General features: G+C 39.6%; 1 pseudogene; it reads right to left on the bottom strand.

Moving 5' to 3' along the window:
• Positions 1-910: 910 nt before the first annotated feature.
• LOC132288283 (uncharacterized) lies at positions 911-4,310 on the bottom strand (annotated as a pseudogene).
• Between the last annotated feature and the right edge of the window lie 8,632 nt (positions 4,311-12,942).

A 12,942-nucleotide genomic window follows, 5' to 3' on the forward strand; every position in this document is an offset into this window, starting at 1 on the left:
TTGGAAATTTTTTCAAAATGTAACACCTCTCCAATGCATGGATAGAAAATTTTTGGAAAAATTGTCAAATTGCTCAACATTTCTAATGCCTGGATGAAAATTTTTCAAACTTTGCATTTCATTTCCAATGCCTGGAAAGTTTTGAGAAAATTTTCAAACCTTGCAGCTTCTCTCTAATGCATGAAAATTTTTGAGGAACCATGATTCAACAATGCATTGAAAAGGAGAGGTTGTGCACATGAGTTGCATGCCAAAGATCCTATGAAATTGCTCAAAAGCGATAGAAATTTCCGGGAATGAAAATTAGAGCTAAGAAGGTCTAAGAGGCCAGTCTAAAATTGTGAAACACAACTGAAGACCATTTTAGAAAAATCAAATTTTTGGCTTATCGAAACCATTTCCCAGAAAATTTCAAGGCACGAGCAATTTAAGAAGGTAGAGAAGCTTGGAGCATCGAAAGAATTTATTCCCTTGCTTTGCTAAATTTAATGTCGATAGCTAGACGAAGTTAGAGCAGGCACTATTCCTCATAAATGGGATCCGTCAAGGGGACTTCCTCAACTTTTCGGGTTAGAATTGTGCTGTCAATGCAAGGCTTAAGCCTTTGGCCATTTACCTTGAAGAGTGATCCACTTGCAGGATCATGAAGTTCGATTGCTCCATGAGGAAAGACGGTAGTGACAATGTATGGACCATCCCATCTTGACCGGAGTTTACCGGGAAAGAGTTTCAAGCGGGAATTGAAAAGCCAGACCTTTTGTCCCGGGGCAAAAGACTTTTTGACGATGTGTTTGTCATGGAAAGCTTTAGTCTTTGCCTTGTAAATTTTTGCATTTTCATACGCGTCATTACGCAATTCCTCAAGTTCATTTAATTGCAACACATGATTAGAGCCGGCTTGTTTGAGATCAAAATTGAACCTTTTTACGGCCCAATAAGCACGGTGCTCTAATTCTACCGGGAGATGACATGCTTTGCCAAAGACAAGTCGATATGGTGACATGCCAATGGGTGTCTTATAAGCTGTCCGGTAAGCCCAAAGTGCATCGTTTAGCCGTAATGACCAATCTTTGCGGTCCGGTCTAACCGTTTTTTCTAAAATGTACTTAATCTCCCGGTTAGAAATCTCTACTTGACCACTCGTTTGAGGGTGGTAAGGTGTAGCAACCTTATGAATGACTGAATACTTAGTAAGGACGGATTTGAGATAACGATTTCGGAAATGAGATCCACCATCACTAATGATTGCTCGGGGTGTACCAAAACGACTAAAGATGTGAGATTGAATGAAATGGATCACGACTTTATGATCATCGGTTTTGGTAGCCGCGGCTTCAACCCATTTAGACACATAATCCACCGCTACAAGGATGTACTCATAGCCATAAGAAGATGGAAATGGTCCCATGAAGTCAATCCCCCACACATCAAAAATTTCAACAATTAAAATGTTGGTGAGGGGCATCATGTCTCTTCGGGACATGGATCCAAGTTTTTGACATCGTTCACACGATTTGCAAAAATTGTATGCATCCCGGAACAAGGTAGGCCAAAAGAATCCGCTTTGAAGGATTTTGTTAGCGGTCTTTTTAGCACTGAAATGGCCTCCACAAGCAAGAGTATGGCAAAAATTTAAAATGCTTGTGGCCTCGGTTTCAGGAATACATCGCCGGATGATTTGGTCCGGGCAATACTTGAATAATTCCGGATCTTCCCAAAAGAAATGCTTGACTTGGGAGAAAAACCGGTCCCTCTCTTGTTTGGACCAATGAGCTGGAATTTTGCCAACCGCAAGATAATTAACAATATCAGCAAACCACGGAAGAGTAGAATGTGAAACTTGAAGAAGTTGCTCATCCGGAAAGGAATCACGGATGGCTGCAAATTCTGAAGATTTCTCAATAAGTAAGCGAGAGAGATGATCGGCGACAACATTGTCGGTCCCTTTTTTGTCCCGGATGTCAATGTCAAACTCTTGAAGTAAGAGGATCCATCGAATTAAGCGGGGTTTTGTCTCTTTTTTCGCTAACAAATGCCTAAGAGCGGCATGATCTGAAAAGACGATGACCTTGGAGCCAAGAAGATAGGAGCGAAATTTATCCAAGGCGTACACCACAGCTAGCAATTCTTTTTCAGTGGTGGTGTAGTTCAATTGGGCATCACAGAGAGTTTTGCTAGCATAATAAATGACATGCGGAAGTTTATCCACACGTTGGCCCAAAACCGCCCCTAATGCATAATCGGATGCATCACACATGATCTCAAAGGGAAGAGACCAATTAGGGGGTTTCATGATTGGGGCAGAGGAGAGGAGAATGCGAAGTTTGATGAAAGCTTCCATGCAAGCGTCATCAAAATTGAACGGAACATCCTTGGCTAAGAGATTACACAAGGGCTGTGAGATTTTGCTAAAATCTTTGATGAAGCGACGATAGAATCCGGCATGGCCAAGAAAAGAACGGATTTGACCGATGGAATTCGGAGGAGGAAGATTAGAGATTAACTCAACTTTTGCCTTGTCTACCTCGATTCCCCGCTTAGAAATGACATGTCCTAAAACAATGCCTTCTTGGACCATAAAGTGGCTTTTCTCCCAACTTAGAATGAGATTCGTCTCTTTGCATCTTTGGAGCACAAGAGATAAATTTTTGAGACACGAGTCAAAGGAGGAGCCAAATACGGAAAAGTCATCCATGAAAACTTCCAAGAACCTTTCAACCATATCGGAGAATATGGACATCATGCACCTTTGGAACGTTGCCGGTGCATTGCATAGACCAAAAGGCATGCGTCGATAGGCAAAAGTACCAAAGGGACATGTGAATGTTGTTTTCTCTTGATCTTGGGGGGCGATGGCCACTTGGTTATAGCCGGAATAACCATCAAGAAAACAATAGAAGCTTTGTCCGGCTAACCTTTCTAGGATTTGATCAATAAATGGGAGTGGGAAATGATCCTTCCTAGTTGATGAGTTGAGTTTACGATAGTCAATGCACACACGCCACCCGGTGGTGGTTCGTTGTGGCACGAGCTCGCCCGCTGAATTTTCAACAACGGTGAGCCCGGATTTCTTGGGGACAACTTGTGTGGGGCTCACCCACTTGCTATCAGAGATAGGATAGATGATTCCCGCATCTAGCAATTTGATCACCTCTTTCATGACCACTTCCTTCATGTTTGGATTTAACCGGCGCTGGACCTCTCTAGTAGGCTTTGCGTCATCCTCCATATGAATGCGGTGCATACAAATGGAGGGGTCAATTCCTTTCAAATCTGCCACTGTCCAACCAATAGCTTCTTTATGCTCTTGGAGCACCACTAAAAGGTTGGTCTCTTGGTCTTTTTGAAGGTCCGAGGCAATAATGACCGGAAGGGTTTGCTTTGGACCAAGGAACACATACTTGAGATGGGCCGGGAGCGGCTTAAGCTCAAGTTGTGGCGGAGATAACAATGATGGGACCGGAGGAGTGGTGGAAAGTTGGGGAAGTGGTTCTTTTGGAATTTTCCAAGGAGGTACATCCATGATAGCATTAATATCAAGCAAGGAATTGACTTCTTGAATGGCTTGATCAACATCAAAGTTTGAGAAGTCAAAATGAGACATGCAAGTTTCAAGGGGATCTTTGCTTAGGATGAAGGGGAGAGATTCTTCGACCACTTCATCAATGACATCCACAAGAAAACAATCATCCTCATTGGAGGGATGTTGAATTGCATGAAAGATGTGGAGTTTGACTTGCATGTTTCCAAAAGCAATGTCCATCACCCCGGTTCGGCAATTAATTGATGCATTAGCCGTAGCTAAAAATGGTCTACCAAGGATCACGGGAATGTGATTTTTTGGGTCATGGACTGGTTCCGTATCAAGAACCACAAAATCTACCGGGAAGTAGAATTTGTCCACTTTGATGATGACGTCCTCAAGAATACCTCGTGGATGCTTGACCGATCTATCGGCAAGTTGCAAAACCACAGAAGTCGGCTTAAGATCGCCCAAACCAAGTTGTAGGTAGACCGAGTATGGAATTAAATTCACACTAGCTCCTAAGTCAAGGAGGGCCCTCTCGATTTTGCTGTCACCAATGACGCACGAGATTGTGGGGGCACCCGGATCCTTATACTTCGGGGGAGTGCTGTGCTGAATAATAGCACTAACATTTTCAGTCAACCTCACTTTTTTTGGCAAATGATTTTTAGAAGTGCGCTTTTGAGTGCACAAATCTTTAAGAAATTTTGCATAGGGGGGGGATTTGCTTGATAGCATCCAACAGGGGCAAGTTAATCTTCACTTGCTTGAAGACTTCCCACATGTCTTGAATTTTACAATTCTTGTTCCCAAAGTGTGTCGACTCTTGAAGACGTTGAGGAAACGGAGCTTTTGGCTCATAAGTAGTTTCCACATTTGGGGAGACATGTGTGGGATATCCGTGAATGGTATTGGGCCAAGAATTTGGATTAGAAGAGCTTGAATTTGGATTTTTCAACGGCGAAACTTCTTCACTTTTGTCTCCATCGACCTTGTTGTCCACCACTCTACCACTCCGAAGGGTGGTGATAGCTTGAACTTGTTCATGAGTCGGCCCACTCGGAGGAGGGGTTTCGTCAATCACATGCATTCCTCTAGGATTTTCAAAAGGTTGAGAGGGAAGCTTGCCCTTGTCCTTTTGAAGCAATTGATTCACCGAGTTAGCTATTTGGCCCACTTGATTTTCGAGATTAGCTATGGATTGAGTATGAGAGTGGACCATTTGGAGAGTAGGCTGCAAGGATGTCAAGAGTTGCTTGTTGGCATCCATTATTTGCTTATTTAATGATTCCATCATTTGCTTGTTTGCAGCTACTATCTCGTCAGTTGGACACACAGGAGGTTGATTAGAGACATTTGGATTGTAAGGAGGACGGTAGCTTGAAGAGGCTTGGAAAGGTCTACCTTGATATTGAGAAGAGGGCTGATTTTGCCGCCCTTGGTTTTGGAATTGGGAATTCTGTGGGGCTTGTTGCCGCCACGAGAAATTCGGATGATCTCGCCAACCCGGATTGTAGGTGTTGGAATATGGATTGTTCCCGGGCCGCGTGAACATGGCATTAGCTTGCTCTTGGTTGGGACTAGGAAATTGCCCCGTTGTGGGGCAATCTTCCGAGAGATGGAATGGACTAGTACATGAAGCACAAACTGAACTTGCCGAATTTTGAGACAATGAAGGAGGAAGATGTGGTGCCATCAATTGATAGAATTTATGAGCGATGGCATCCACTTGAGATGATTCCTCCCTTATTGACTTTGGTTGACAAGGGTTGGTGTTGTTTGGAGTGGTTGCGGTCGGAGCCCTACGAGAATTGTGTTGAAGTGAATTTTCACTCAAATTCTCAAGTAAGGTCCAAGCCTCATCCGCATTCTTGGACATGAACATCCCACCACAAGAAGAATCAACCATGAATCTATGGGTTTCGGTCAAGCCGGCATAGAAAGCTTGCACTAATTGCCATTTTGGGATCAAATGATGAGGACACTTCCGAAGAAGATCTTGTAACCTTTCCCAAGTCTCGTGGAGTTGTTCTCCATCAACTTGAGAAAAGCTTAGAATGGAACGCCTCATTTGGTTGGTTTTACTCACCGGATAATACTTCTTAAGAAATTCTTATTGCAATTGAGCCCAAGAAGTAATAGAGTTGGGAGCGAGGGAGTTCAACCAATATTTTGCCCTATCTTTTAGGGAGAATGGGAAGAGATGGAGATGAAGTGCATTGTCCGGAAAACCTCTCAACCGGATGGTTGAACAGATTTCAAGGAACTCATCAAGATGCTTGTATAGATCTTCATTATCAAAGCCATGAAATGATGGAAGCATTTGAATGGTACTAGACTTGATCTCATATTGAGCTGCATCGATGTTTGGCATCACTATGCAAGATGGAGAAGCATAGGTGGTAGGGATGAAATGATCTCTAAGAGTCATTGGCTCGATATTAGGAGTTTCAGCCCTTTCATTCCCCGGATTTCCTACGTTATCCCCCATTATATTGAATTCAGTTTCAAGGTCCCTTGTAAGAGTGGGTTCCCTAAGGTTCCGTCTAAGAGTTCTTTCAAGAGAATTGATATCAATGGGCGAATCGATTGTGGGTAAGGAAAGTGACCTACGACCGAACATCAACAATAAAGCATATACTCAACAAAGCAATTCATCAACCACAACTCCACATACGATGTTCCCTTTCTCCTCAATTATCAAGATGGAAAATGTAAATGGCCACGACAAGGACCGATGCTTTAACACAAAATTTAAACAGGATAAGAGCCTCAACAAGGGCTTCACAACTAAACTAAAACTAAATTTAACACATGCACAATATTCACAACTCGAAACTAGAAGTCACGAGACTTACCTGGGGTCCTCTAGACTTACAATTTGCTAGCATTCCCACGGCGAGCTTCGAGTCCCTAGAATCTTACAACACTTAAAACACAAAGGTGGTCAAAACACACAAGGAATATTCACAAGACACAATATTCACAATCAAACTAAATTTAACCCTAGAATTTTGGTCGCTAAACCGTTTGCAGTCCCCGGCAACGGCGCCAAAAATTGATCGGTTGGTCAATTAACATCAACCTTCGCAATAGCACGAATCATTGTAAAATAGGGCTATTGGTCGGGTAAGTCGAACCACAGGGACTACGCTAGTCTAATACAACCTAAATGTCTAGAATCATTCTTAGAATGATGAAGGGTGTATAGAGGTTTTGTTGGATGTCACTTAAGCTAGGAAATTAAAAGTGCATAAAACAATAAATTGCAAGAATTTAAGGGAGTGAAGTACAAGTAAAGAAGGCTAGGGAAATGAATCCACCTCCATCCCTATACACATGCTAGGTTAAGATTAATTTAAGGGGAAAACAACATATATGATAGTCATGATACATAACAATACTAGGTTGCTATAATATCCTTAAGAAGTTCATTTAATTAGAAAGGCAAGAATAAACCATCAAAGGTTCACATGATCAACTACCTAAACTAAAATGTAGCTTAGAACATGCTTACTAAGCCAAGGATTATCAAGCCCTAATTTAAATGGTGAATGCACATAAAGCTAAGAATCAAGTATAGCCCATCAAAGGGAAACCCTAAGCCATGAACTATCTAGGTTCTCCAACTCCATGCCATTAAAACCATTCCATGATCTAACTTCCATTGTCACCATGGAAGTGCAAGCAATATGATTAAGAAAGGTAACCATCCAAGACAAGATGAATAACTCACAATAATCATTTAAAACATTCAACATTCATTACAACAAAAATGAGGCTCTTGACCATGGAAAGACTATCAAAAATACATTGTAATCCCCAAAAATAAACTATACTAACACATGCTTACAAGGGAGGGGTTTCATCACCTCCCTAGATGAGGTTTAGTTACCCATTGGTGAGCTAGAAGAAGGAAGAAGCATCATCCTCATCTCCATTTTCGAGCTCCTACTGTAGCACTCAAGAACACCCTTCTCCTTGCTCTCTTCTCTCTCCTTTCTCTTGCTCAAGATAAAGCTTAATGATATATGTGGCCTTTGGGTAGCCTTTTATGCTCCAACCATACCCTCTCTCCTCCAAGGAACACCTCCAACCACTTCATAAAGAGGGAAGATGGCATTGAGGAAACCAATGTGCAAGTGGGCTGAAATGAGCCATTTCCGAAGGGCATTCTGCCTGATTTTCGAGCGCACGCTTGGTGACTTCGAGCACTCTAACTTAGTGCAATGTGCAACATGCTCCTCTTGCTCAGTGCTGACCTATTTTGGGAAAACTGCTATAACTTTGTGCCCCGAACTCCGAATGACGATCTGTTTGAAGATTTGGAGAGCTGATTCAGTGCTTTAAAAACTTCATGTTTTGATGAAGACCCAAATCTCAAGTCTGGTTGGTCGAAAATGGGGAGAAAGGCAGTACATCAGTGCTGCTAGGCAGTTCTGCGCACCTCTGTTGTGAAGATCATAACTCTCTGCTCCGAACTCCGAATGATGAACCACTTGAAGATTTGGAAAGCTGATTCAGAACTCTAAATCTTTCATGTTATGAGGGAAGTCCAGTTCTCGAGTTTGGAAGGTCAAAATGGCAAGCGAAGTCCAGGCTCTACTGCTGCCAGAATTCAGCATTGGCACCTTTTGTTGCTCAAGATTCCACAAGGCCTTATTCTTGTTCCATTTTGGCCAATGAACCTGAAAATGCATAAAAACATAGAATTGGAGTTAATCTACATAAAATAATTAATAACTGGACTTTGTTAATGTAATTTAGGGCGCTTGAATATACATTATTCGGCGCTTATCACCTAGTTTGTAGTCCATGTAGATACATAATATGACTTCTTGACGTTTCACATGCCATAATAGTTGAGAACTTAGGGCATGATTTATGTGTTTCCAAAATCTCGGTTGTGCATGAAATATGTTTAATGCATTACTTGTATCTTGATGCTATCTTAACTTACATAACTTGTTAATTTTGGAAACTTGGGGATATCAATCAAGAAGTGACATGGCTAGGACTTGGTTCTAGTACGGGAGATAAAGAGCTCCCTACACTATCGTGCGCACTAGGGGAAGGTACCCTTGGTTTAGTAGCCCTAAAGTGATCCCAAAAGAACGGGTTTTCTATGGCGCGCACTAGGGGAAGGTACCCATGGGTTAGTAGCCCAAAGTGATCCCATGAGTAGGGTTTTAATCCGGGCGATATCCAAGTATCCACATTGGTTGATTTCACTCTTTAAATTTCAAGTTCCTATTCCTTAAAGATTTAAAACTCCTTTCGTGTTATATGAAATGTACCAACCTTATTTAATTGCATTGATACTATGCATTATCCTTGATGTCACGCCTTGTCGTTGTCGTGTTAATTAAATTGTTTTAATCTTGTCAATTTTCTTAGTTATATTGTTGCATGTTACTTTATGCTATCATGACTTAGGAATGATCCTCTACGTGCAACTTGACTTAGATTCTAGGTGGTATGGACTGCGAGTGATGATTTATATCAACATGCAAAATCTCTAAACTCTTAGATTTCAAGTGTTATCTCTTAAAGACCTAAGAACCTTGTCATGTTTTATGGAGTATTTTCCTACCTTGTTTAATTGTAGAGATGTTATGCTTACTTCGTGTATTTAGATTTTATTTAACATACTTAGAAATGTACTCTTGCTTCTTGTACCTAGATTCCATTTAGTATACTCTTGTCTTATATACTTGCCTTGTGTGTTTCCGATCTTGTTTAGTATACTTGTGTTTTGCATACTTACCTAGCATGCTTTCATGTTTGCTTAGTACACTTGTAACCGGTATGCTCGTATGTCATGTATCTCATCTCAATTGCATGAGTAGCTTAGGATGATTCCTGAGTCTAACCTTTGACATAGATATTAAGTGGCATGACCCTTTTGAATTGTTTCAAGTCAATGTAAAAATCTATAAAGAAATCGAGTCTATGCATGCTCATCCTCTACGAGTAAACTTGTTTACTCACCCCGAAGTTACTAGGGGGCTGTTTCAGGTACGAAGCCTTGGTTCGTGATGTTCATCATTGCTTGGACAATTGTAGATTTGAAGGTCTTAATTCTTGTAAAGGTTGGCTTGAAATGCCACTTATAGCCTTTTATGTCAAAATGTGTATATTTGATTCCATGTAATGTGTACATAAATACACTCTTTACAATGTATTTGACATGTACGAGATGAGGCCGGAGGCCAATGACATGTATATTGTACTCTATGTAACTTTTAGACTTCATGAAATGTTGTGAAAATGTTAAAAAATGTCAAGTCATTGTCTCACCATGGTTGCATCGGGTGTGGGGATTCCATTTTTATTCTTTCATAGGGTCTCATTAATCATGTATGAAGTGTGGCCAATTGCCAAACGGTCATTTGACTCCATTTTATATCTTTGGATTTTATGTTTTCAATTTCAAGTCCCATTTTGCCTTTTTGGCCGTTGGGGGGTCGGATTTTGCATCGGCTATATTTTTAAGCCATGGAACATTGTAGCATGTCCAAATAGGTAATTTATGTTCACATGCATGATTGTTTTCAAGAAAAAACCTCATCCTTGATTTTTTATTGTATAATCTGATCTAGGGGCATTCTAGACTTTTCACAATAGTTTTATTTTTTCTTTGAACTTGGTCGCTTAGAAAACATGATTTTAGAGGGGGTTTCTTTTTCGTCTTTTTCCATAAAATGTCGTCTTGGTGCCAGAAATCCATCGCAAAGTTCAGTTTTCTGTTTTTCATTTAGCAGCTTTTTGGACCCTCATGATCAGATTTCATGGAGGGGCATTTTGGGCATTTTACTGTGAGTTTTTTTAATTTTTTCTCATGTAGTGGTGTAGAAAACTCAATTTTGAAAGGGGTTTCTTCTTTGTGTTTTTCCAAAAAAATGCCATCTTGGCCCTCAAAAACCCATTTTTTTTCCGAAAAAACCCTTGCTGCCAGGTTTTTGGATTAGCTTACTATTTTTTTTTGCTTCGTAACTGGTTAGATGGGGTCTTGTAACCGGTTAGATGACTTGGGGCAGTGTTTTGGTTATGATTTTTAGCCTCCTAACCGGTTAGGAAGGCTTGGTAACCGGCTAGATGGTCTTGGGTTGACTATTTTGACCGTTCTACCCCTCTTACTTTCGTTAGCCATATCTTCTTCATCCGGACTCCGAATCAAGTGATTCTTGAGTCTAATTTTATTGAGTTTTCATTTTGTTTCTAATGGTGTGCTCTGTAGCACCCACTTTTATGTTAGAAATGACCCTTTTGCCCCTAGGTTCATTCTTGTCCCTTTCCGAAATGTTGCTTCCGCATTCATTTTCTTTGGGTTCCGTGACCACATTGAGGGTCACATTGGTGTCTTAGGGACATGTTGTAACTCTTGAGACCATTTTTTTATCTTTTACTTTTGCATTCTGGATCTAGTTTGGGTCATTACAAGAGACACTGGGTTGAAAAATCCAGGGTCGTTATAGTTTTAGTGTAATTAAATAAAGTAATTATTTTTTTTCTTGGGGACCATTTTACAATTTAATTTGGAAGATATTTTAGAAAAGGACCTTTTTTCAATTTTCAGAAAGTGTGACAAATGTCACACTCTCATTGGTCCATTTGTTGATATTCGTATGGAAACACTTTGATGCCTTGGATGATGATATGCGGAGGGTGGAGATTCACCCACTTGTTAACTTAGGATAGGTACACTTGTTGGCTTGGATGGTTGATAAGTGTAGGCTTGAGATTCCTAGGAAGGAACCTTGGATTTGTGACAAGTGTAGGTTCACATTTAAGTCTTGCAATTATTTTTGGGCTACTATGGGATTATGGTTTTAAATAAAGGTTTTTATGCAATTGACATTAAATGTGTGTGTTGACCATGGTGTAGGATCACATAGTGAGTGGAGGATTTCTATTTCCTCCACTCACACTTTTTCACATTATGTTATTACCTTCCTTACCATAAACCCTAGCCTCCATGGATGAAGCTTAAAGCCTTAAGCTTTGACTTTTATTTTTGAGAGCCTTCCATTGATTTCCCAGCTTCACCTTGGGAATACCTTTTGTTCCTCTCATCCTCCTCTTCATAACCCTTGAAGGGTTTGCCATTTTATGTTGATTTGCCTTGGATTCAAGAGGAACATTCCTCTTGTGAGGTAGGGGTGTTATAATTTATTTTTCAAGTGTTTTACTTTCTTTTATATGAAATATAAGTCGTATGCATGTCTTTTGTTAATTTGAGAAATTAATGATGTATCATAGTTTGCGTATAACTCACTTTAGACTTGGTATATGGCTTGGCCATGACATGATCTTTGTTATATATTAAATTGAAATGATTTAAATGAGTTTTCAAATCTAGAGATTAAATGAATTTAATTTGATTTAAATTCTAGTTAATTATGTTTTGCTTGTATCCTTTTTTAGACTTGATATATGGTATGACCATGACTTAGTGCTTGATATATATTAATTTGAGATCATTTGAACAACTTTTGAAATCTAGAGATTTAATTGATTTAAATTAATTAAATTCTATTTGATGATATTTTGCTCATTTTACACTTTTGATTTGATATATGTAATGAGCCTGCTATATTGTTTAACATATATTAATTAGATGTTATTTGAATTTGATTTGAAATTTAGAGAATTTAATTATTTTGTTTAATTAAATTCTATCTAGTGGCTCCATGGATCTATTTGTGTTTTAGAAGTTGTTTCTATATTCAAATCATGGACTTGGACTTGTGGTGTATTCACTTGGTTATGTTTTGAGCATTGGATAACATTGTTGTTATACTTATATTCATGAGAATATGTTTCCTTTATGAAATATATTATTGCCTTATGTAATGAATTGTACACTTTGTAATTGACATTATGTATACCATTTTAGAATTGAAATTCTAAGGCATGGATTGTGTGGTTTCAACCTACTTGCGTATGGAAGGTGTTTTATGCATTATATAAATTATGTATAAGTTGTGAACTTATTTGGTTTATTTTGGAGTCTTGGGACATTGTTATTACAAGTGACATGGCTAAAGTTTTGGTCTAGTGCAAGAGGTATGAGTTCTCCCCAATTGAGATAGTGCGCACTAGGGTGGTCTTCCTAGTGGGTTAATGCCCGGAATAACTATTGAGGTCTCGGCAGAATTCCGAGCTTGATGTCCAAGTCTTCCACTATTTGATTTCGCATTCAATTCCAAGTTGACAATCAAGTTTAATTGTGAATTGTGGTTTTGGTTATTGGTGATTTTGATGTTGTTAAGTACATCCGAGCTTTATGATTTCAATGAATTATGGTAAATTTTGATTTTGTTAAGTACATCTATGCTAAATGTTCAAATCTAGCTTAGGAATGATCCTATAGGTTCATTTGGAACATAGACGTTAGGTGGTATGACCCACTT

This window comes from Cornus florida, unplaced genomic scaffold (assembly GCF_030987335.1).
Source record: "Cornus florida cultivar Cherokee Brave unplaced genomic scaffold, ASM3098733v1 CherokeeBrave_3.0.0_Hap2_Chr02, whole genome shotgun sequence".
NCBI lineage: Eukaryota > Viridiplantae > Streptophyta > Magnoliopsida > Cornales > Cornaceae > Cornus > Cornus florida.